Source organism: Elaeis guineensis, chromosome 7, assembly GCF_000442705.2.
Source record: "Elaeis guineensis isolate ETL-2024a chromosome 7, EG11, whole genome shotgun sequence".
NCBI classification, from domain to species: domain Eukaryota; kingdom Viridiplantae; phylum Streptophyta; class Magnoliopsida; order Arecales; family Arecaceae; genus Elaeis; species Elaeis guineensis.
Genome location: NC_025999.2, coordinates 61487871 through 61509740, shown reverse-complemented (window position 1 = coordinate 61509740; position 21870 = coordinate 61487871). Strand labels below are relative to the sequence as shown.

The following is a 21870-nucleotide window of genomic DNA, read 5'->3' as shown; positions in this document are numbered from 1 at the left end:
TTATATGTAAATTGTATATGAATTATAAATTAATAAAAGTTATATGGCAGTTCATTATAATCTGTGCATCTTCCTTTTAAGAACTCTTATATTATGATGAAGTCTTTGGAACTATTTTCAATCGATAAAGAAAGATTTATCGAATAGTTCTTAAACTTATTCATGACCAAATGATACATTATTAACAAAGATGATAATGTTTATCAAGTATAGATCCTTGTGTACCATATGAGTTGGTCATCCTTATAACCAAGGAGTGTGAAGACACTGATATGGCATACAGATGAAATATATAAATATATTTGCACTAAACTTGATCCAACTGTGGAGTACTCTGCTATCAAGAGTAGCTCACGAAGGATATGGATATAAGTATCTTTTTGATCTGAGATCACCATAATGACTTACAACCAACTCATTGTGCTTTAGTGTCGGACTATCTATATTTTTAATACAGTGACAGAAAATTTTTAGGACAGTCAAATACTTACAAAGTCTGTGTGTGAGTTAGGATGGGATTGCCTGCTCCAAATTTTAAAGATAATGCTTTGCTATGTTTTAATTAAGTAAAATTTTGATCAGGATAATCCATATGAGGAGTCATAGGATTTATAAGATTGAGACACAATACGAATGTACTAATTAAGAGTTAACAGTTTAGCTCTGAAGTCATCCTAAGCATTGAGGGTTAAAGGGATGAATTATACCATAACCATATTCCAAAGTTCTTGAATGTTACTTTACAATAATTCAACCTATCCAGACATCGAGTATCATTGTCAGATGGTTACTTCAATTAGTATTGGAATTAGTTTCTATATTACCAACTTAGTATTCGAACCTATGGGGTTACATACAATAGAGATTCCTGTCTGATCAGATGGCTGATCAATGATTATGAATCGTTGAAGGGTATAATCATCAATATAATTGATGATTAATCTTATGCAAAAATTATGATAGAATAATTTATTAACAGTTAGTGAATTAGAGGAAGATTAATTTGAAGGATCGGATTGCATATCGGATCAGTCAGATTTAAAGGCAGCAAAATTTCAAAAATTTTAATCTGATCCGACATCAGATTCATTGATCTAAATCAAAAAAACTAAAGCAAAAATCAACATGCAAAAGGAGATGTGACAATCTCATTATCACCTTGCGTAGGTAGATGAATGCCATAATCTGATTATCATAGATTTGAAGGAGGTTCGCTGTTGAGCTGTGCACGGTCCAACCTCTACAGGTATCCACCAGGATCAACCTTGGATCATCCTTCTCTTGGTAGATTCATCTTCTCCAAGATAATCTATAGCCCTTCTGGATCCTAGATAACTATTGATCTTCTCCCTTATGATCTCAGCGGTTGAGATCGCACCTTCTTCTTTTCTTGGCACAAAATGAATTCACCCAACAGCCTTGGGTGTGTGGAGGTGGGGATGCCCAACTACTTTAGGCATGGAATAGAGAGGAGAGGGAGAGGTGGTGTGGTCACAGGGAAAGGACTTAGAAAACCAGATTTTCATTCTACTAGCAAACCCTAAAAGGCTGCCAATTAAATAGATCTTTGATTTGAATTCAAAATTCAAAAAATTAGGATCAAATGGCTGGTCATCATCTCATAATGACACCTTCCCTTAAATTAGATTTTCTTCCCAAGCAAAACCACTCTTAAAGAGAATGTAATCTCTCTCAAATAGGTAAGTAGAGTGGGTGCCAGCCTTTGGCAACCCTCTTAATCTTATCCATGCAAGAGAGAGAGGGGGCGTGTGCCCTCTCTCCTACCTCCTCATGCTGAAATCAGAGAGGGGCAAGTGCCCTTCTCATTCTCTACATGAATTCCATGTGGCTTGTGCCTATGGAACCTACCAAAAGAAGAGAGGGCATGTGCCCCTCTAGATCTCATCCAGAGGTGGCATGCACCCCGCAAGTTCCTTTTCAAAAATTCTATACCAAGTCAAAAGAGAAAAAAAAGGAAGGCTCGTGCCTCCAAATTGGTTGGATCCAATCCTCTTGGGTGCCCAATTATGTGCCCCTAAACCCAAATGGATTAGGTTAGGAACAAGACTATTGACTTGATTTAAAACTTATCTAATAAGGAATCAAGTCCAGAGAAGAATTTGAATTTAACCATGTGCTAGTATGGTGCGCCTAAACCCAATAGAATTTTGCCAAATCTTAATCCAATTGTGACTTCACAAGTCCAATTGGTCCATCCAAGATTAAATCTCTAATTATATGATCTTATAGGTTCAATTCTGTCTGGTAGTGAGATATACCATGATCTCTATCATAGTATCATTAAAACTCTTTTCAATGGGTTGAAACAATTTCAACTCACACCCATCAAGGATCATCAATCCAGCATGATCCTAGTGAGCTCTTACAATTCACCAGTGACATCTAGCAATAATAGTGGCAAGCTAGTAGAACTGAAGGGATGAATCTTTAAGTACAGTTACCACATGATTCGGTTCTTCTATCATGAGTTCTGATAGGACAGAGGTCAAAGATAACTCGTCAAACCTTATCCCTATCATATGTTAGAATTAATCAATTCGAGTCCAATATGAAATCTTATGAAAATACCTTTCCATTATTTACACTGCTATAGCCATAGACTTTAGGACTCAATCTCATGATCTGCATAGGACTACTCCTCTTCTACCAAGGTTGATAGATCCCATCTTAGTGCAATTCAATTCTTACAATGAATATACTACAGCCAACATACACCTCAAGGCTCTATATGGCTAGAAGATCGAGTTATGGTGTAATCAAACTTCAACACCATCAAGATGAACTATCGATGCACCTCAGGTCTGAGAACTAAACACACTACTACAGCTATGAGTAAGTCACTGATGAGAAGGTAGATATCCTTGTGACTACTTGAGTTGGTCATGCTTAATATCCCTATTCCTAACAAGCACTTGCACTTTTGCTTGGGTGTTTCTATATCATAGATTCAAGACTCACTACCTTAAGGAAGCGATCATGCACCAATCTTTTTGGATCAATAACCATCCACATGATAATCCTATGATTGGGAGAAATTTATGAGTTAACTAATAATAACACATATCTTAAATTCTCAACTCTTGAGAATATATATTATAATGTCCATTAACTTAATGGATGATTAACAGGCACAATAAACATAGATGTAAATAGATAAAAACTCAAATTTTATTAGTATAAAAGTTAATTATATAAATTATATCTTAAGAAAATTTTACAAGTGCCGGTCAATCTAGCTTCTAGGGCATACATCCAACAAACTTTCACTTGCACTAAAACTAATTGTTTAGTCCCATCTTCTCAAGGTGGGCTTCAGTCTTTTGCTGACTCAATTACTTCATCAATGGATCAGCCACATTGTCTGTGGAGTCGACTCTCTTCACCTCAATATATCTCTTCTCGAGATATTCATGGATGAAGTAGAACCGCCGCTCAATGTACTTGAATTTATGATAAGATCTCGACTCCTTAGCAAGGACTATGGCACCATTGTTGTTGTAATAGAGTGGAATGGTATCTAATGGCATCACATCTAGTTCAGTAACAAACTTTTTATACCAAAATATATTTTTCGTAGCTTCTGATGAGGGGATGTACTCTGCTTTCATGATAAAATTTATAATAACAGTCTACTTGAAACTCTTTCAGCCCACAGCACCACCATTGCACAAGAAAATATTGTCTGATGTCGACTTTCGATCATTAATATCAGACATAAAGTCTGAATTAGTATATCCCTACACCCTAAATTTTTCATTTTCAAAGATTAAAAATATATCCTTAGTCCTTCTCAAGTACTTAAGGATACATTTTATAGAAGTCTAGTATTCTTTCTTTGGATTCGATTGATATCTACTTGTGACACTCACAGCATGGGCGATATGAGGCCGTGGACAAAGTATGGCATACATGAAGCTCCCTATAATTGAAGCATAAGGGATCTTTCTCATGTGTTCTATCTCATCCGGTGTGTTGGGGCACATTTTCTTAGAGAGATGGATACCATATCTGAAGGATACAAATCTTCTCTTAGAGTTCTCCATGCTGAATCTCTTCAGCACCTCCTCAATGTACATCTTTTGTAATAATCCTAGCATCCTTCTAGACCTATCTTTATAGATCTTGATCCCCAAAATAAAGGATGCCTCTCCTAGATTTTTCATAAAAAATTTCTTGGACAACCAAACTTTTATCGAGGTTAACATGGGAATACCATTTCCAATCAGAAGGATGTCATCCATATACAATATAAGAAAAGTGACAGTGCTCCCACTGATCTTTTTAAATGCACACGATTCTTCATTGTTCTTGATGAAATCAAATGATTTGATTACATCACTGAAACATGCATTCCAACTCCAAAATACTTGCTTGAGTTCATAAATGAACCTTTGCAGTTTGCAAACCTTGTGATCACCATCATTGAAAATAAAATCAAGTGGTTATTCCATATAGATATCTTTCTTAAGATATCCATTTAGGAATACTATTTTCACATCCAGTTATTATATTTCGTAATCAAAATTTACTGCAAGGGTAAGCAATGTGCGGATGGACTTAAGTATAGTCACAGGTGAGAAGGTATCCTGATAGTCAATATCTTTGCACTGACTATATCCTTTCGCTGTGAGCCTAGCTTTAAAGGTCTCTACCTTTCCATCTGCATTAATCTTTCTCTTGTAGATTTATTTACACCCAATAGGTATAATATCTTTAGATGAATCCACTAAAGTCTAGACTTGATTTGAGTGCATCAACTCAAATTCTGACTTCATCACCTCTAACCATTTTTCGGAGTCAATATCTAATATCGCATCGCTATAGATTTTGGGGTCATCTCCATATACTTCTTTTCCTGTGAGAAATATTTTCTCTATATCCTTTGAGATAATACCTAAATATCTGTTAGGAGGATGAAAAATCCTACTAGACTTATGAGGTGGAAGAGGAGGTGCGTGGATTGGCTCTGATTGATTTGATTTCACAAGTTTTGAGACTCATTACTCTTCAGAGATTTTCTCTTTGAGCCTAATCTATCTTTTTATGCCTCCATCTTAAATAAACTATTTTTTAAGAAAGATTGTAGGTCAACTCACAATCACATTGTGGTCTTTCAAAAGATAGAAATAATATCCTAAAGACTCCTTAATATATCCTATAAAACGAGCTTTAAGGGATCTAGTTTCTAATTTGTCCGCCTGTTGTTATCTGACATGGGCCAGATAATCCCAAATCTTGAGATGACTTAGACTCAATTTCTTACCATGCCATATCTCATACAGTATGGTAGGAATAGTTTTAGAAGAAATCCTATTTAGTACATAAATAGCAGTTAGCAGACTATATCTCCAAAAAAATTAGGAAGGTCGGTGAAGCTCATCATGAATCGAACTATATCTAATAAGGTTTGATTTCTCCATTCTAAAACTCTGTTAAGTTGAGGTATTTCTGGCGGAGTCCACTATGAGACTATGCCATGTTCCTTGAGATAACTTAAAATTTTTTCACTAAGATATTCACCTCCTCAATTTGATCGAAGAATCTTAAGAGACTTTTTTGTTTATTTTTTCACTTTATTTTTGAATTCTTTAAACTTTTCAAAGGTCTCAAACTTGTGTCGCATAAGGTACACATAGCCATACTAAGAAAAGTTATCGGTAAAGATTATGAAGTAGAGATAACCTCCTCTGACCGACACATCGAATGGGCCGTATATAGTTGAATGCACCAGAGCAGGTATCTCTGTGGTCCTTTCTCCGTGTCTTACAAAAGACAGCTTGGTCATTTTTTTTTGAAGGCATGATTTACAAACCAGATATTACTCGAAAGCCAATGGATCTAATAGTCCAATTTTCTCCAATCCGTTAATCCTGTCTTCTTCAATATGACCTAGCCTTAGATGCCACAAGTACTTTTGGTTAACATTATCTCTAGATCATTTAAATCCTATGGTATTCATATTTTACTCGATATAGTTCATAGATATATCAACATATAATTGAAAGAGACCATTAATATGAAAATCACTTCCAATTTTATTATTTTCAAGAAATATATTACAATGGTTTTTATAAAAACTGATTACAAAGTCATCTTACGTTAAGCAAGAGATAGAAATAAGTTTCCTGCTCACAGTAGGTACAAAGTAATAGTCTCTTAAAATTAAAATAGTTCTTGATGGTAGTCGAAAAGAAAATGTCTCCATGACCATAGCAACAATCTTTGCTCCGTTTCTGACATGTAAGATCATTTCATCTTCCCTCAACCTCCTACTATCCTCAAGACCCTGCAAAGAAGTGCACGAATGAGCACTAGATCCAGAGTCAATCATCCAACTAGATGCAGAAGAAATTGTTAGATTTATTTTTATAATGAGCATACCTTCAGAAGGTCTACCTTCTTTTGTGTTCTTCAGACTTGCCAGGTAAGCTGGGCAGTTCCATTTTTGATGGCCATCAGTGTCGCGATGGAAATATTTTTTTTTCTCCATGACCTTCTTCTTCTGAACCACTTTCTTTTCCTTCTTCTTGCCCTCTACTTTTTACATCTTCGTAGACTTTTTCTTCTTTCCAATCAATTTTCGTTTGGAAGAAGCCTACTCCATAACAAGTACAGAGCCTCTTAAACTTTTTAAGATTTCTTCAGTTGTAACCAGCATGTTGACCAACTCATAAATGGTGCACTGGATCTTATTCATATGGAAGTTTATTATAAACTGTCCATACGAATCAGTAAAAGACTGCAGAATGAGATCAATCTGTAAATCTTTATCCATTGACATTTTGAGCTTCTCAAGCCCCTCAAGATCTTTGATTATTGTCCGACAATGCTCATGGACCGACTGCCTATCACTTATCTTCATCTGGAAGAGTTGCTTGGATACTTCGCAGCAAGCTGGGTAGCTCTGCTCACCATACAACTCTTGTAGGTGAGCCAGAACTCTCTGACAGTCTTCATGTCTTCATATTGGTGCTGCAATTCATTAGATATTAAGGCCAACACATAGCACCTTACTTTGTTGTCATCATCCAACCACTTATTATGAGATGCTCTTTGATCAGCAGTTGGACAGGCTGGAAGAGGGGCAAGATCCTGGTCAAGTACATAGCCAATGTTTTTGAAACTCAAGATAATCTTTAAGTTTTGAAGCCAATCCTTAAAGTTAGATCTGGTCAACTTATTGGTCTCTAGGATTTGAGCTAGGAGATTGGAAGCAGACATGATTTCCTGCATAGAGTCAAAGTTTCTAATTAGATTTTATAATTGACTTAATCAATTTATTTTAAAAATTTTATTTTAAAAATAAATTTGAGCTCTTATTATTTTCTCAGATCCCCACACTCCTTGGGTAGAGAAATGAAAATCTCTATGATTAAGGATTTTAGTGGGTACTGTGGTCTCACCAATTGACTCACCACCTCACCTGACAGTTATTGATGATGGATAAGCCAATGAGTAGATAACTCTTATCCAATATTTTCTAAACATATTGCAGCTAATTTCGATCTCTAATTTGTGAAGCCTCATTGTGCCCAAAATATTGGCCCACTCCTTAGTTAAGTTAGACCCACCGTTTACGCAAAATGAAGCCATCATTAGGATCCTCACCATGTCCGAAATATTAAGCCCAACCCTATCTCCACCTCACAGTATCTCATGTCTATATCATGGTTGCATCTTTTCGGTGCAACTGAACCACTGTATCTAGCCGAGAACAATTAACCTCGAAAAGAGTCCACACAACTACAATGGTAGAAGACAGCTAGACTTAATATTTCAAAAGAAGATTTAAATTTAGATCTCATCCTTAATTAGTCATAATAGTTATGACTAACCTAGTGGCATGGGCTAGCTCGAATCATTAAGCAACCTAATTTAAAACTTAATCATCCAGTTGGTTAGATAAGTGTGATCGTTGGGAGGGTTACAAATGCTCGCCTCAGACATCATTTGTTCATGGTCAGGTAAGTATGATCTTAATTAAAAACTATGATCTAGACTTATCTTAGACACCAATTGATCAATTAGAATCGAATAGGTCACCCTAGACTCAAACTCGAACCACTGAGCTAAATTAGATCTTTTAATTGATCGACAACATATAGCTGTTAATCGATCTGACTAATCTATAACTATTGGATTGGTCATAAGCACACTTGACCCAATTCTAATCAACTTGATTCGATTTGATCAACTGCTCAAAATAGATCTAATTAAGCTACCCACATCGATAACCCCATGTTTTATGCAATAAAATTAAATCTTAAATTCTCAATTTTAGATTTTTTAATTTTATATCTCAATTCTCAATTAAGTACATTATGAATATGAGTTTAGTTTAGATGTCAAAATAATTTCAAATCTAAACTATATTTCATTGTATCTCATATAAATTCTCTATCCATAGGAATGAGTCGAGTCACCCTAGATCCAAGTCAACTCATCACAATGAGTTGACTCAACTCTAAGACTGAGTCGATTCAATTATGACGAATAAAACTCTGTAAGCCCAACCTGCATAATTGAGTCATCTCAACAGCAAACTGAGCCGACTCATCAAGGTCTTGAGTCGACTCAATAGGAGTGCCAGCCATAGAATACAATGCTTCAAAAAAATATAAGCATCATTAAAGTTCTAGTTTAAATATGAAAATGATTTTTCAGATCTAAGCAACTTAAATATGCATCAAAAATAAAAGATCCTCTTTTTACTATTCTTTATGAGACATCACAAGCGACTCCCCTATACGTTATAAGAGAACCCATCCATAGGGCAAGAGAGGGTCTTTAATCTCTGCTTCCTCCTATGACTGGATGGCCATGGTGATGTAACCATTCTGAGTACTAAGCTACTCAGAAAACAAACTAAATCTACATATCACATATGTCTGATTTAATCTACATATCTCATATGCACATATATGTCTCATATATATAAAAACATGCTGATCCAATCTAAAATTTTTTTAGATCTACTAAAAAACTTCAGATCTCATCTAAAAATAATATAATTTAGATCTATGATCACAACAATCAGGCTCTAATACTAGTTGAAAGATCGGGTAGCATATCGGATCGATCAGATTTAAAGGCAGCAAAATTTCAAAAATTTTAATCCAATCCGGCATCGGATTTGTAGATCTAAATCAGAAAAACTAAAGCAAAAATTAGCATGCAAAAGGGGATGTGACAATCTCATTATCACCTTGAGCGGATAGATGAACATCGTAATCCGATTATCATGGATTTAAAGAAGGTTTATTGTTGAGCCATGTATGTACCCGACCTCTACAGGTATCCATGAAGATCAACCTCAGATCGTCCTTCTCTTGATAGATTCATCTTCTCCAAGATGATCTGCAGCCTTTTTGGATCCTAGATCAACTGTTGATCTTCTCTTTTACGATCTCAACGATTGAGATCGTACCTTCTTCTATTCTTGGCACAAAATGGATTCACCCAACAGCCTTGGGCATGTGGAGGTGGGGACGCCCAACTACTTTAGGCATGGAATAGAGAGGAGAGGAAGAGGTGGCACGGTCGCAAGGAGAGGACTTAGAAAATCATATTTTCATTCCCTAAAAGGCTGCCAATTAAATAGATCCTTGATTTGAATTCAAAATTCAAATCAATTATGATAAAATGACTGGTCATAATCTTATGATGACACCTTCCCTTAAATTAGATTTTCTTCTCAAGAAAAACCAATCTTAAAGAAAATGTAATCTCTCCCAAATAGGTAAGTAAAGTGGGCACCAACCTTTAGCACCCCCCTTAATCTTATCCATGCAAGAGAGATAGGGGCCATGTGCCCTCTCTCCTGCCTCCTCATGCTGAAATCAGAGAGGGGCACGTGCCCTTCTCATTCTCCACATGAATTTCATGTGGCTTGTGCCCATAGAACCTACCAAAAGAAGAGGGGGCATGTGCCCCTCTAGATCTCATCCAGAGGTGGCATGCGGTCTGCAAGTTTCTTTCCAAAAATTCTATGCCAAGTCAAAAGAGAAAAAAAAGGAAGACTTATGCCTCCAAATGGGTTGGATCCAATCCTCTTGGGCACCTAATTAGGTGCCCCTAAATCCAAATGGATTAGGTTAGGAATAAGGCTACTGACTTGATCTATAACTTATCTAATAAGAAATCAAGTCCAGAGAAGAATTTGAATTTAACCATATGCTAGCATGGTGCGCCTAAACTCAATAGGATTTTGCCAAATCCTAATCCAATTATGACTTCACAAGTTCAATTAATCAATCCAAGATTAAATCTCTAATTATGTGACTCCATAGATTCAATTCTGTCTGATAGTAAGATATACCACGATCTCCATCATAGTATCATTGAAACTTCTTTCAATAGATTGGAATAATTCTAACTCACATCCATCAAGGATCATCGATCCAGCATAATCCTAGTAAGCTCTCATCATCCATCAGTCTAGCAATATATAGTGGCAAGCTAGCAAAACTAAAGAAATAAACTTCTAGGTGCAATTACCATGTAATTTAGTTCTTCTATCATGAGTCCCGACAGGACGGAAGTCAAGAATAACTCATCAAACCTTATCTCTGTCATATGTTAGAATCAATCAATTCGAGTCTGATGTGAAATCTTATGGAAACACCTTTTCATTATTCACACTGCCATAGCTATGGCCTTTAGGACTCAATCTCATGATCTATATAGGACTACTTCTCTTTTACTGAGGTTGATAGATCTAATCTTGGTGCGATCCAATTTCTACAATGAACATACTGCAGCCAACATACACCTCAAGACTCCGTATGGCTAGAAGATTGAGTTATGGTATAGTCAAACTACATCACTCTCAAGGTAAACTGCTGATGCACTTCAGGTCTGAGAACTAAACATACTACTGCAGCTATGAGTAAGTCACTGATGAGATGATAGATATCCTTGTGACTACTCAGGATTGGTCACGTTCAGTACTCTTGTTCCTAACAAGCACTTGTATTTTCACTCCGATGTCTCTACACTATAGATTCAAGACTCATCTACCCTAAAAAAGTGATCATGTACAAATCTTTCAGGATCAATCACCGTTCCTGTGATAATCCTACGATCGAAAGTAATTTTTGAGTTAACTAATAATAACACATGTCTCAAATTCTCAACTCTTGAGAATATGTGTTATCATGCCCATTAACTTAATGGATGATTCACAGACACAATAAACATAGATGTGAATAGATAAAAATCTAAATTTTATTAATATAAAAGTTAATTATATAAATTATGTCTTAAGAAAGTTTTACAAGTATCGATCAATCTAGCTTTTAGGGCATACATCCAACATAATTAGCAATTAGATTGCTGATTAGCTCAATTTGATTGAGCAATGAGGTTCGGATCAAGTTTAATTTAATTAGATTTGATTACATTTGATCCTATTAGATTATGAGATGATCTAATTGCTAAGAGAGATTAATTACTGATTTGATCAAGACTTGAGTTTAATTAATTTCTAATTGGATTAGGATTTGATTAAGAAAATAAGGTGCCTAATTGGATTGGGTTCACTTATCATTTGGGTCTAACCAAATTAGATTTGGTTCAGGCAAAATTTAAATCAAATTAGAACCCTAATTGGATAAGACTTCCTCCCTTACACCACCTCCCATCTCCATGCCTTAACTCATCACACAAATTTGATTTGTGCGTGTGTTATATCCACGCCTATAGTTCTTTGTCGCCCTCCTTATGGATTAGGATAGGTCAGGTTAGTTAGAGTTTGAATTTGAAATCATTTTGAATTTGAACTCGAACTAATCCTATCTTATCTATTCTAACCTCTTGTCGCCCACCTTATTAATCCCTTCTTTTTATGCGACAAAGAGAGGAGAAAAATCATAGGAGAAAAATAGTTTTCCACCATGAAAAGTTGGTAGGGCGTGTGAGGCTTAGTTGGGTGTAGGTTCCTATCTAGGGCATGGGTATTTTTCCTCTTGGCGTTAGGGTTTTTAGGAAGAGAGAAAAATAGAGAATAGAGTTCTCATTTTCATCTTCTTCCACTACCTAACCCTCCTCCTAAATCCTTCTTCATCCTTTGGAAGAATCCGAGTGATCTGACGAAGGAGTTCGATCAGCCATCAGGAACAGATCTCTACAAGAGAGCTAGCACCTCGAAAGATCATCGATCATCGAACCTTCGATTGGATAAAAAATTTTGTGTAGATACCTGTGGAGGCCAGACATTTGTGTGGCTAAGAGCAACTGACAAGTCTATAAAAATCAGCTGTGGTGAATATCAACCTGCACTCAAGTATCGAGATTCAATCTCAAACTTCTTAATTGATTATATGATCTATGATTTTTAATATCAGATTATACATCTATTTTTATATCGTACGATCTATGATAGGTAGTTTTAGATCAAATCTAATGTATGCTAGGTTAATTTGATTGATTTAAATATCATCTGTTGTGTTAAATTTTGAAAAAAATTTTGAAATTGCATGCATGAAACTGCTTATGAAAATTTTCAGTCACCACTAGATCCAATGACCATGTAGTTGTAGGAGCCCAAGAAGAGTGGATCCCTAGCCCAACCACTTTGCTTCACCCTAGTGATCCATGGATGGATGGTAGGTAGGAAGGCATCCAGCATAGCATGGGCACCATGGATGATCTCCTTATCGCTTAGCAATTCGAGCTCCATGGCCTCCTCCCCAACCAACCGCACCAACAACACCCTCAACCCATCATAGATTGGGCAGATTGAGTGCATCCTTCTCATCCACCATAGGATTTTTGCCATGTGCCTCACCGATGACTCCACCTAGTCAAATGCCATCTGGAGGAATGGGAAGAACTGCTTTGAATCATCATCCATCTCCATGATGAGCTTGTTCACCATGCCAAATCCCAGCCCTCCCATGGCACCCCACTTGAAATCCAGAAGGGCCGGGGTGAACACCACACCGAGGCCTAACGGCAACTCCAAGCCAACCTCCTTCTCCAACCCCATCCCCACCTTAAGGACCCCCAGTGACACCGTGATGATCATGTGATCCATAGCCATCGAGGTGTAATCCCACTCAAAGTGGAGTCCCACGGGGCTGCCGCTTCTGCCTCCATCGGGGCACCATAGGATGCGACGGAGCCATCACCCAAACCAGATCATGCCTGAGGGGATGATAGCCTCAAGGGTCTCCATGATGCATGAATACCCCTTGGCGATCATGATCTGGTTCTCAGGGAAGTCCCAATACTCACTCTCTATGGCAAGGTCCAGCCACCAAAGGTCATCGATCGAGGTGCAAGTCTACTCTGTGTTCTCTTGGATCATGAAGATGGCATCCTCCAATGCTTCCAGGGTCCAGTCACCCTTGCTGTCGTCGTCGCCAACATCGATGCAGGAAGCATGGTACCTTTCGAGGCTACGATAGAATTTTTGAATCCATTTTGCCATGCAGGTGGGTAATGGAGCAAGATGGTGTCTAATGGATCTGACTGTAGGTGGATTAAGTGCTACATTTCAAACCGCAGGTGGAGAAACTATAATTATCCCTTGATTCTTTTACTTGATTTGTATCCTTATGGGTAACTTCTAACTTATCCCATATTTCTTTAATAGACATGCATGTCAATATTCTATTGAATTCATTTGTATCTATAGCACAACATAAAACATTCATATCCTTGGCATTTAGTTAAGCTAATCTTTTATCTACATCATTCCAATCCTTTTTAGATTTAAAAGAAGGCATACCATCAATTAAAACAGTGGATGTGTATGAACAATTTACTATGACATTCCATATATCATAGTCTTGTACTTAAATGAAGATTTTCATTGATGCTTTTCAGTAAGTATAATTTCCACCATTAAATAGTGGGAGTCTATTAGTTAATTGGCCTTCAACCAAAGATATACCAATTAGGATTGTCATTGATCTTTAACTTTTGATGATTACATCAATTGGGTTGAGTACCCATTCTGCTACTACTTATTTTCTAAAGGAGGCAACCTAAAAAGGGGGGTGAATTTGATTTCTTAAAAATAAATTTCACAACTTATGGCTAAAAAAAAATTCAAAGGTGTTTATGGAGTACTTATTAGAAAATAAATATGTAGAAAAAATTTAAAAATAAATACAACAATGTAATTACAAACATATAAAGTTTATAGTGGTTCAGTGCTAAATTCAGCATCTATGTCCACTCTCCAAGTCAATCTACTTAGAAATTCCAACTATAACCCCTCAAGACTACAATCTGATTATTTTCTTAGATTCATAATCTAACCCAATTAGATTTCATGGGATCACTAATCATAACCTTATAATTGATTATTTTTTGGATTCATAATCGATCCAATTGATTTTTGGAGATACCAACCAAAATCTTACAGCTCCAACTTTAGGCTTGGACCAACCCCACATTTCTTCATCTAAGAAACTTGTCACCAAAACTGAAAAAGATATACAAGAAATAAAGTTTAAAACAATAAAACTCTTTTTAAGCTCTGGAAGAAGTTGAGATAGTTGTGCTCTTGATTGCTTAGACTTCTTCTTTGAATGCGTGAGAGGATTGATAAAGGCTTCAGTACTTTTGCTCAGAAATAGTTGGCTCAAAATGCCTCTTCCTCTCATATGAGTCGAATAATATGGAAAGGACTGAATTAAAATTACTTTTAAATTCCTTCCACTTTCTCTCTTGAATTCCATGCACTAGCTTGAAGAATAAATGCCAATAAACTCTCTAAGCTTAATCCTTTTGTTTTCTTGTATTCCCATTTAGAATTCCTTTATTTATGGTCTCAAAAATATTTGCAATAAATGTTCTATCCATTAGAAGCCTGAAAATAGTCATTAGAAATAAATTTTGTATATTTTGAAAAGTTTGAAAAACTATCCATTATTCTATCAAAATTCTGTGAGTTGGCTCATTCAGATTCTTAGTCGACTGATCTAAAACTTCAAGTCAGCTAAGTAAAATCTCTAAGACCACTTAGTAGTAGATGCAAAAATTCTAACTTTCTATCTATTCTACCTATCCGAGACTAGATCGGCTCAAATCTTTTCTTAACCGACCAACTTGGTGACTTGATCGACTCATTAACTTTTTGGGTCAGCTTAGAAGACTTGCTGATTCATACTATTTTTTGTATTCTTCTATCTTTAAGACTGAGTTAACTATTTTTTTGTATAAAGGTAGCTAAGCTCCAATCTTGGTCGGCTATATTGATCACTGGGTTGACTTCAAAATTTTTTTTTAATCTTCACCTTTCTATCTTTATCTTGAGTCTGAGATTAGGTCAACTATCTGAATACTTGAATCAGCTAAGAACTTATCTTGATCAACTAAGATGGAAACTTGATCAACTAAGGGAGTTCTTTTGAATTTTAACCCTTTTTATCTTTTCCTCCAACTGAGATTGGATTGGCTAAGCTTCTTACTTGATCGATTAGTGCATACCAAGCATATCAAAATTGATTTTAGATAGCTTTCCTTATTCAAACTTGTTCTAAGCTAAACTTGCTTTCTCAAACTTAAGTTATATAAATTTGAGCTTGTTAAGAGATCCTTCTAGATTACAATTTTCATCTATCCAAATAACCTCAATTTCCTTGCTTCTAAATATAAGTTTTTGACTTGGAAATATAAAATCACTTGAGAGGACTTCTTGGATAAACCATTTGAGCATTTTGAGAAAATCTACAATCACTCTCAAAATTATTCATTAATAAATATGATTTGTACTCAAAACACTTTTCATATCATCAAAATCAATTCTAAGGCTAACAATTAGACTTCATGGATTCGATCTTGTCCAACATTGCATCCATTAATTCCTTACAAGTAGGCGATGAGAAAGCCTCTTGATATATGCTTGGGTCATCATCATCATGTATGGTAATCATAAAAGCTTCCCCTTCAACCTCAAAGCGATGATGAGGAATGTTTACATGCATACTTCTACATAGCTGAGATTCTTAAGAGCCTTGAGCTAGTAGAATCGATTCACTAAATGGTAAGTTGCTCCCATTGTCCCTAAAAGATTTTAGAGTTGCTTTCTGAACCTCAATCAATCTTAAAGTAGCACCAAGACCTAAATCTTCCTTCTCATAAAATTCCAACTCCCTTTGAACTTCGATCTTATAAGAGAAATCCTCCTCAAGGAATTTAACATCTTACAACTCAATTTCAGTCACACTTTCATCTAGCTACTCCCTGATAAACATATAACCCTTTGAGTGCTCAGAGTATATTATAAAGATAGTTTTCCCTCTAGGACCTAACTTCCCATACTTATGAGAAGTATTGTGTATATAAGCTACCGAACCCGAGGCCACAAATTATCCAACTCTAGTTTTCTGCTAGTCTAAAGCACATATGGGATGGAAGTTATCTATTTAGAAGGCATATGATTTAAAATGTAGGCGACAATCAGTAACATATCTCCCAATTAAATTGGGTAAATTAGCTTATGCCATTATTGATCTCACTATGTGAAGCAAAGTATGATTCTTTCTCTCAGCAACATCATTCTGTTGTGGAGTTTCTAGAATTACCAACTGTCTAATTATTCTCTTTTCTTCACATAATTCTTTGAATTATTCTAATAGATCCTTGTTGGTGCAGAATTCTGCCAACGTCGGAGAAGCTGGAGTCGAGGAGATCGCATCCACCGTCGGGACCTGCAAGGAAAGTCTAAATCAGAGTTGGGGGTGCTCCGGCAAGATCCTCCGACGCTCAAGTCAGTACTCTGCCTCAACAGAAATGAAGCACTCAAATAAAATTTTAGCAGAATTTCGAGATAGAGTTTTTAGCTTAGAGAAGAACATATCTGGGGGTCCCTTTTTATAGATGGAGAGCGTAACTGATTAACAGCAACATTTGTAACTGTCTGGTAGTGGGCCGTTCGGGGCCACGTGGAGTTTGTTATGAAGAGTAGTGGCGTCAGGGGGACATTCAGGTCCACATGGAGTTTGTTATGGAGAATGGAGTGGTGTCCATTGTCATGACTTGCCAGAGAGTGGTGGGGCCACGTGGAATCTGTTATAGAGAGTGGAGTGGGGTAGTGGCCATTATCATGACTTGCCAGAGAGTTCGGACCTGACGGCTGAAGCTCGGCTGGGATGTCTGATGAAGCAGAATGGCTCTCTATCTCTGCAATCTAAGAGAAGCTCAGATGTTTTCGAGATTGCTGACGGGTCCACTGTCATCGGATGCCTTGGGCACTGATGCTGCAGGCAGAAGTCGTCTGCTGTAGAAGCTCAGATGGAGACTTTCTGTTGGAGAAATCCGATAAGAGTCCGATCGCTAGAGGAATCCATCTAGAATCTACCTGATATGGAAGCTCGTCTGAAGATTGTCCGTCGGAGAGGTCCTATTTCATGAGGATTCTGACAGAGGGTCGACCGATAGTGGAGTTCAGATGGCATTGTGGAGGTTCATCCGTTGGAGGAGTCTTGAGGACACTGTGGAAGGTCGAATGTTGGAGGAGTCCGGGATTCAATTCTGTTGTAGAAGTTCGGATGAAGACCAGTTGTCGTGGAAGTTCAGATGGAGACTTCTTATTGTAGAAGCTCGGACGAAGACCGACTGTCATGAAAGCTCAGATGGAGACTTCTTATTGTAGAAGTCTCGCTGCTAGAGAAGCTCGGTCATTGATAAAGTCTGAAAGAAATTCAGAGTAGAGATCCAGCTAGTGGAGCCCGTCCGTTGTAGGAGTTTGTCTAGAATCCATCCGCTGTAGAAGTTCGACTGGGATCCGGCTCTTGTTGGAGCTCGGATGAAATCCGAAAGGTGGTCGACCACCGTAGAAACTTGGATGGAATCTGATTACTGTAGAAGTCCTGCTATTAGAGAAGCTCGGACATCAACGAAGCCCGGAAGAAGTCTAGGCTGAGATTTGGAGAATAGTCGATCACTGTAAAAAATTGACTGATAGTGAAGCTCAAAGAGCATTTGGAGCAATCTGGTAGATGAATGGAGGAGCCCATTATTGGAGAAGTCCGGATGGTATTATGGAAGCTCGGATGGTCGGGGGAGTTCGAAAAGATGTCACACAAGGTCGAAAGTCGGAAGAGCCCTGGAAGGGTCGGCCTTTTACGAACTTTGGCTGGGGTTATTTTATACCCAACATCAGCCCCCCTACTTTCGAGTTTGGATTTCGAATGAAGGAAGTACAAAAAAATTTTTACAGTCGAAGTTGCCTCCCTTGATTTTCGCACTCAGTTGTTTCCAGATATTTTGGCGTTTGGCGCGCTGGTGCCAGAGCCTTTTCAAATCAAGGCGATCCGAAAAGATTTTTTCAGAATTCCCGCTGGAGCGTTGCTCTAGGTATGGTGCAATAATGGTTCTGTCAGCTGTCAGCCACTTTCAGCCGCCTGCCATGGTGAGTGGGACACGTGACGGTTGTAGATCGACCAGAGGAGATCCGTAATCATTACTGCACCGGACCTCGTCACTTATTTAAACCCACCTCCTTCCTTCAGGGGTCTCACTTTGCTTGGAAGTTTCTTCGATCCCTCTTTCTTCCTGAGAGTTTCGTTCTTCCCCAACATCCTTCTCGACCTTAGGCGTTCTTCGAGTCATCCCCATCTCTGCATTTCTGCATCCTTCGGACCAGCCTAGGTTAGTTCCAGAACTCTCCCCCTATATTTTTTTTTTCTTGCTGTTCTTCTTCCATTTTTCTTCCTTTACATTTCGCCTATTCAGTTTTTCGCGAGCATCCTGTTTCTTAGTTTTTCCAATTTTTTCAAGATTTTTAGGATTTTCACTTGATTCAAAATGTCCTCCAACACTTCCTCTTCTAGCAGTTCTAGGAGTCCGTCCGCTCCAGCCCCCCAAAATCTTAGTTTTGTAGATGAACCTCGTCCGATCTTTGTACCAGACACCATCCCCAGCTCTCTGACTCCGGAGGAACTCTCACTGATTAGGATTCACTATGGGGTTCCTTCAGAGTACGAGCTGGAGCTTCCCGGGCCGACTGGCTGGGGTAGCGCTCCTCCTCTCGGCTGCTTCTGTTTATACCAAGAAGCTTTCCGCACCGGGCTTCGACTTTCGCTTCCACCTTTTGTTATTGCTCTCTTTCGCTTCTTAAACATTTCTTTAGTTTCTGTAGCGTCTAACTCCTTTAGATTTCTGATAGGATTTCTTTCCCTCTGTAGTTTAACTGAAGTTCGGCCAACCCTTTCTTTGTTTAAAAATTTTTATACTTTCAAGTGTCATCCCTCAACAAAGGACTGGTGGTACTTCTCTTCTCAGTTCGGTAGAAAGGGGTTATTGAACGGTGCCCCTTCTTCTATCCACAACAGGAAGGAGAGGTACTTCTACGTCCGATGCCCGACCTTGGAGTTGAGGTTGCCTCCCTGGGGCTCCCTAAGGGATTCCGTCCGTCGGGCTTCTAGTCTGGGACAGGATGACCTTGAAGCCACCAAAAAACTCAAGGCTTATCTAGCTCCTCTTCTCTCCAACCTCCTAAAAAAATAACTCTTGTTTAACGTCGGCCTAAGCCCTCTCAACCCTGTCGGTACTATTATATATATATATATATATATATATATATATATATATATATATATATATATATATATATATATATATATATATATATATATATATATATATATATATATATATATATTCCATTCACTGCTTCTCCTTTCCTCTTGTTCTTTTGTTAAGTTGTGTCGATCCTCATTCACTGCAGATATGGATGCCGACGTGGCTCGAATGCTAGCTCAGGGTCTCAAGACCCACAAAAGGAAAGGTGCAGCATCCTCGGGGGCGGCGAAGAGGGTAAGGGCAAAAGAGACCAGCCCAACAGTGCCAGCCCAGGCGGCCATTGCCGTCGATGCTTCCTCTTCAAGGAGCCTCCCGATCGAGGTTCCCGCTCTAGAGGCCCAGCCCGAGGAGGCACCAGGGGCCAAACGGAGAAGGTGAAAGAAGACATTGGCCCGTAAGAGCCGCAGTAGCAGGGCTGCCATCGAGGGGCCCGATGGCTCCGAAGAAGATCCGGGAGAGAATCCCTTCAACAATAGGGATCTAATAAAGAGATTAGTCGATGGGTGCATCCTGTCCGAGGTCATCCACAGGATTGTCCACGCCGATCCTGAGCAGCGGGTCTGGGACTCTCTGGGGTCCTTTCTCGAGGTAGGTCAATTTACTCCTTCTTCCTGCCTTTTTACTTTGCTTATTCCTCGGCTTTTATATTGACTCCCTGGCGGCTCTTGTAGATTGGACACCAGCTCATCACCAACATCGAGGCGATGAACGATGCTAGGAAGGAGGCCGCCCAGGTGGAGGAAGGTCACCTGGTCGAGGCCACCCACCTCGAGGAGAAGATTGCCGAAGTTGCGAGTCTCCAAGAGGCACTGCAGAAGGAGGGGTAGACCTTGGCAGACTTGAGGGCCACCTTGGAGGAGGAGAGAAAGAAAGCAGAGGCTGAGGTCTCTGAGTTGAAGGCACAGATCCCGACCCTGATCTCGGAGGCAATGGTCCGGGCAGTAGAGGGGTTCAAAACCTCCTCTGAGATGAGGGATCTGAAGGTCGAGTTCGGTCAGGCCGCTTTCATCAAGGGCTTCGAACTTTGCCAAGAGAAGGTGCTCGAAAAGTTTTTCGAGCTGGACCTCGGCTTCCTGCTTGAGGCATCCGATGACGAAGCCGGGCCTTCTGAAGCTGCTGCCGGTCTTCCTCTGGCCGAGACTTCCTCGACTGCCGTGGCTGCTGCGACCGACCTTCCGGGGGTGCCGAGCTCTCCCACTTCTGCCCTAGAGGTTCGAAACCTTTAATTTTGTATTCTTTTCTTATTCTTTTTTTTTTGTAACTTTTTATCGTTCTCTTGTACTTAAAAGCTATTTAATCAATGAAACTGGATTCTCCTTTATAGAGAGCTCCTTTGTCTTACTCTGCCTTCTTTTTCTTCTCTTTTGTTTTCTGGCACTAATTTGTGTTGTGACACTCTTATCTTCCAACGACAGTACCCTGTCGAAGCTCTTCCCCTACCACAGGGGATTCCTCTGAAGTCGATGATCCGGGACCTCAGAAGAGAAGTTCGTCACTTGACGAAAAAATCAAAGAAGCTGGATGACAAACTTCACCGGCTGAGGAAGTGCCATTCAGAAGTCACTACGGAGGCTACTCGCTTTCGGGACCTCCACAAAAAGGATTTCATGGACTACACCCGGAGGAAGGCTGACTTCGTGACAGAGCTTGAGAAACTCCAAAAATGTACCAGTGATCGATCTTGGACTCAGGCTTCCAAGATCAGCTCCCTTGAAGTCGAGCTGGTGGCTGCACGGGAGAAGTGGCTGCACACCCTATTCTTACAATAGATAACTGTAGCCAACATACACCGTCAAGATTTCAAATAGCTAGATAACCAATTAATCATGTAGTCAAACTATAGCAACCTCACTATGAACAGTCGAGGCACCGTATGTCAAAGAATTATCTACACAACTATAATTTTGAGTAAGTCACTGACGAGTGGATAGCCATCCTAGTGACTTCTCATATTGATCATATTTAGTATCTTTAATCTCTATCAAGCAACTATACTCTCGCTCTAGTATCTCCATATTGTAGACTTGAGACCTGTCCACCTATGAAAAAAATAATCCGTGCATCGATCTATCTGAATCAGTCACCATCCCTATGACAATCCATCAATCAGAAGCATTTAGGAATTAACCACTAATGACACGTACCTCAAATTCTCAACTCTTGAGAATATGTATCATCATCTATTAATTCTTCGAATGATTCATGGACATAATTTAAACATAATATGAATGAAAAATAATTTAAATTTATTTATTTCAAAAATTTAGTTACAAAAATTATGCTCCTAGAATGTGTACATGTGTCAACCAA

At 38.5% G+C, this 21870-nt stretch overlaps 1 pseudogene; it reads right to left on the bottom strand.

Annotated features, from left to right (window-relative positions):
- Positions 1-12081: 12081 nt before the first annotated feature.
- LOC105049698 (polyamine oxidase 1-like) lies at positions 12082-13453 on the bottom strand (annotated as a pseudogene).
- Positions 13454-21870: the final 8417 nt, after the last annotated feature.